Raw genomic sequence first — 5,314 nt, 5'->3', positions numbered from 1 at the left:
CACGGTTGAGTCACCTTTTTTGTTTTATTTTTATGCCAAACTGGGATGAAGAAATTCTGTAGTTCATCCATTCGGTCTTTGAATGTTTGCTATTGCCTATCCACCGTCAACCCTTTGAGTGACATTCCCCAATCAATCCTACCCAACTCGCTCCTCAGACCATCGTAGTTTCCTTTATTTAAATTTAGGACCCTAGTCTCTGAGTCAACTACTTCATTCTCCATCTTAATGAAGAATTCGATCATATTAATATTCATCCGACCCAAGGGGCCTCGTACAACAAGATTGCTAATTAATTCTTTCTTGTTACATAATACCCAGTCTAAGATGGCCTGATCTCTGGTTGGTTCCTCGACATATTGGTCCAGGAAACCATCCCGTAAACACTCCAGGAATTCCTCCTCCACAGTATTGTTACTAATGTGGTTAGCCCAATCTATATGTAGATTAAAGTCACTCATGATGACTGCTGTGCCCTTATTGCACGCTTCTTCAATTTCCCTTTTAATGCCAGCCCCAACCTCCTCCTTACTGTTTGGAGGTCTATATACCACTCCCACTAACGTTTTCTGCCCCTTAGTATTTCTCAATTCTACCCATACAGATTGCACATCATCAGAGCTAATATCCTTCCTCACAATTGTGTTAATCCCTTCTTTAACCAGTAATGCTACCCAACCTCCTTTTCCTTTTTGCCTATCTTTCCTGAATATCGAATAAGGTCCTGCATAAGAGATTAGCATGCAAAGTTAAAGCACATGGGATTGGGGGTAAGGTACTGACTTGGATAGAGAACTGGTTGGCAGACAGGAAGCAAAGAGTTGGAATAAACAGGTCTTTTTCTGAGTGGCAGGCAGTGACTAGTGGGGTACCGCAGGGATTGGTGCAAGGACCCCAGCTATTCACAATATATATTAATGATCTAGACGAGGGAACTAGATGTAATATCTCCAAGTTTGCAGATGACACAAAGCTGGGTGGGCGTGTGTGCTGTGAGGAGGATGCAGAGAAATTCTGGTATGATTTAGACAGGTTGGGTGATTGGGCAGATGCATGGCAGATGCAGTATAATGTGGATAAATGTGAGGTTATCCACTTTGGTGGCAAAAACAGGAAGGCAGATTATTATCTGAACGGCAATAGATTGAGAAAATGGGAAGTGCAACGAGACCTGGGTGTCCTTGTGCACCAGTCGCTGAAGGTAAGCATGCAGGTGCAGCAGGAGGTTAAGAAGTCAAATGGTATGTTGGCCTTCATAGCGAGAGGATTCGAGTACAGGAACCAGGATGTCTTGCTGCAGTTGTACAGGGCCTTGGTGAGACCACACCTTGTGTATTGTGTGCAGTTTTGGTCGCCTTACCTGAGGACGGATGTTCTTGCCATGGAGGGAGTGCAGCGAAGATTCACCAGACTGATATCTGGGATGGCAGGAATGATGTATAAAGAGAGATTGGGTCGATTATGCTTATATTCACTGGAGTTTAGAAGAATGAGAGGGGATCTCATTGAAACTTATAAAATTCTGACAGACTAGATGCAAGATGGATGTTCCTGATGGCGGGGGAGTCCAGAACTGTGGTCACAGTCTAAGGATAAGGGGTAAGCCATTTACGACTGAGATGAGGAGGAATTTCTTCACCCAGAGAGTGGTGAACCTGTGGAATTCTCTACCACAGAAGGCACTAGAGGCCAATTCATTAAATATATTCAAGAAGGAGTTAGATATATTTCTTAAGGCTAAAGGGATCAAGGGATATGGGGAGAAGGCAGGGACAGGGTACTGAATTTGGATGATCAATCATGATCTCATTGAATGGCGGAGTGGGCTCGAGGGGCCGAATGGCCTACTCCTGCTCCTATCTTCTATGTTTCTATGTTTTTGCAGCAACATCTGAAAGGGTGGCATTCTGTGATTGTAGAGCTTCTGAAGAATCAGCTCATGTAACAACAAATTGGCTTCCAGCAGCTCTATGTATGCCAAACTCAGGCCATTTCACCTTTCTCTGCAGGTGTAGGTGCTGGCGGGAGGACCTGGAGGTCCTCTTGGGCAGCTTGACCTATCTCTCTGTAGATCCTCCTATTCTTCTCAACATGTCAGCCCGGAGGATACCCATTGGGGGACTCATTGGTGCCAGTAATGGTAACGGGACAAAAACCCAATAATAATTAAGAATAACTGGTACAAAGGCTCTTGAGATCCCAAGTACCAACAAAGGAAAAATTAACAGAAGCAGCCCAAGCACAGCTTAAAAACACTTTCCCTTCCAGTCCATGGCTATTACATGAACTCCCTCTTGCACTACCAACCCTGACCATCAGGAGGGAGATTCTCACCTTGCTGCCGGCTTAGTGGATCGACCGCCCGATTTTCATTTGCGTCGGTTCCAATGAAAGTGGGGCAATTTCTATCACCGGTGGACAATCGGCAATGCAACCGCGACAGCAAGTTGAAAATCGACCTTCAGGTTTTCTTGGTGTGGGTTGCACTTGGTGTTATGCACGTCTGGGCATCAGGAGATGGCATGCAGGGCGTGCCGCTCTCTTGTGCACATGCTAATGAAGCTCTCGCCTGTTGTGGATGGGAGCTTTGTGCACCATCCGCCCCAGACCTGACCGGGAAGTCAAAAGGGATTGAAAATAGGGGACAATCAGATGGAACTGATGAAAGGAACAGATTGTGTTTGTGCAGTTTGTTTCAACTAAATAGTTTCGGGAGGACTAGGGGTCACAATCTCAAGTTATGTAAGGCCAGATTGCGGTTAGATGTCAGGAGGTGGCTCTTTTCCAGAGAATAGTGGACCTGTGAACGGGCTGCGGCGTGTGCAGTGAACGCTGATTTGCTGGACCTGTTTCTGGCTGGGGCAGAGATCACCTCTTACAAAGGTAAATACTGTATGATATTAATCAGGGCCAAAGGGTTCTCCTGGAATAGTTTTGAATGACTATGGAGGTCAGAGAGGATTTCCCAGGTTTTACTTTCCTCTAATCGGGCTGGGTTTTTATCTGTTTTTTTGCCTCTCCCAGGCAATCACATGATTTTTGGTGGGTTGGGAATGTACACAAGGCATCACAGTGGTAAGAGACAGGCTGGATCAGTGGGTCTTTTCCTGTCCATCATTGTTTCTGTGTACGTACCTGATCTCCTCTAAATAAAGCGCTTTGTTACAGTCCAAAACCAGATGCAGACTGGATGTAACAGAGGCAAAAAGCAACTCTATGGGGTTTACTGATCACCTAAATTACACACAACTGTCAGCCAGACAAACATTCCCAGATCAGAGGGAACATGAAGAACTTCATGCACTTGACTTTGTATGCAACATTACACCATTATTATTATAACTGGTTCAGCAGCCAATCAGGTACCTCATGAACCAGCATATCTCAGCTTGCTACACTGAGGAGTGTTTAAGGCCTAACTGAAAGACCTGCTACCTCCATATTGATTGTGGTATGCCACTCTATGCTGGCCGATGATAATTTGGCTATATTGCACTTGGCACAGAGCTTAATGTTCATGAGTCTGTCACTGATAGATAAAGGGTATAAGGGAATGGAGTTCCTACAATGTGTCCAGGACTCCTTTCTAACCCAATATGTAAAAATCCCAACAAGGGACGATTCACTATTTGATCTAGTGATTTGGAATGAACCAGAGCAGATAAGAGAGGTTAAAATAGAGGAATATCTAGGTAATAGTGACCATAATATAAAACACTTTAAGATAATAATTGAGAAGGACGTAAGTATGACGAAGGCCAGGGTAATAGATAGGAGAAAAGCTGAATTTGAGGGGCGAAGAATAGAACTTGGGAAAATAAAATGGACAACAATATTGGTAAACAATGACGCAGAACAGCAATGGGAAACTTTAAAACGATGTTCAACAAAGTCCAGTAAAAATATATTCAGCTAAAAAAAAACTAAACACTAATGGGACACCATGGATGAATAAAGCTATAAGGGAAACATTGAGGGTAAGGAAAGAGGCATACATTAAGTACATGGACAGCAGGGGAGAGCATGATAAGGGAGAATACCAAGAGATTAGGAGAGATGTCAAAAAAACAATTAGGAAGGCAAAGAGGAACTATGAAATTAAATTATCAAGGAACAGAAAACAAAACATTAAAATATTTTACAGGCACATAAATAAAAAAAGGAAGGTCGGGATGGGAATAGGGTCACTAAGGGATGGACAGAATAATACCACAGGCAGCGATAGAGAGATTGTAGAAATATTAAATAATTACTTTGCTTCAGTATTTACCAGGGAGATAGAACAGGTGGACATGACATTGGATCATGAGATTAGTAATGAAATAAATGCATTTAAAATAAAAAGAGGGGATATATTAAATAAACTGATCAAACTCAAAGAGGAAAAACCCCCTGGTCCGGATAGATTACATCCACACATTTTAAAAGAATCTAGGGAAGAGATAGCAGAGATATTACTACACATATTTAATAATTCGTTAAAAAAGGTGTAGTGCCAGAGGACAGATGGATAGCTAATGTAATAATTATAATTAAGGAGATAGAACATGTCCAGGGAACCATAGACCAGTCAGCTTAACATTGGCAGTAGGAAAAATAATGGTATCCCTACTAAAGGAGAAAATAGAAGACATCTAGAAGCCAACAATATAATAATGAATAGTCAACATGGATTTCAAAAGGGAAAGTCTTGCTTGACAAACCTCATTGAATTTTTTGAAGAGGTAACAGAGAAAGTAGACCAGGGTAATGCAGTAGATGTAATTTATCTAGATTTTCAAAAGGCCTTCGATAAGGTACCACATAATAAACTAATGAATAAGGTCAGAGAATGCAGAGTCAGGTGACAAGTAGCAGAATGGATAGCTAGCTGGCTTCAAGACAGAAACCAGAGAGTAGGGGTAAAGGGTAGCTATTCACAGTGGCAGAAGGTGGGTAGTGGTGTTCCACAAGGATCAATGCTGGGACCACTGTTGTTCACAATTTAGACTTTGGAATCAAAAACACAATTTCTAAATTTGCGGATGACACCAAATTGGGATGGGGATAATCAATACTGAGGAGGACTGCAACAAATTACAGGAGGAAATTAATAAACTTGCAGAATGGGCATACAATTGGCAACTGAAGTTCAACACAGAAAATGTGAGGTATTACATTTTGGTAGGAAGAATAGGGAGGTCACTTGGAGGGTGCGAGTCTAGGTGGGGTAGAGGAGCAAAGGGATCTCGGAGTACAAATACACAAATCGCTAAACGTAGCGACACAGGTTAACAAGGCCATAAACAAAACAAACCAAGCACTAGGGTTTTTT

The sequence above is a fragment of the Somniosus microcephalus genome, chromosome 15 (genome assembly GCF_052327205.1).
Source record: "Somniosus microcephalus isolate GS21.2 chromosome 15, FLI_Smic_1.0, whole genome shotgun sequence".
NCBI lineage: Eukaryota > Metazoa > Chordata > Chondrichthyes > Squaliformes > Somniosidae > Somniosus > Somniosus microcephalus.
The sequence above is the reverse complement of the archived record's forward strand: the minus strand, read 5'-3'. Positions refer to the sequence as shown.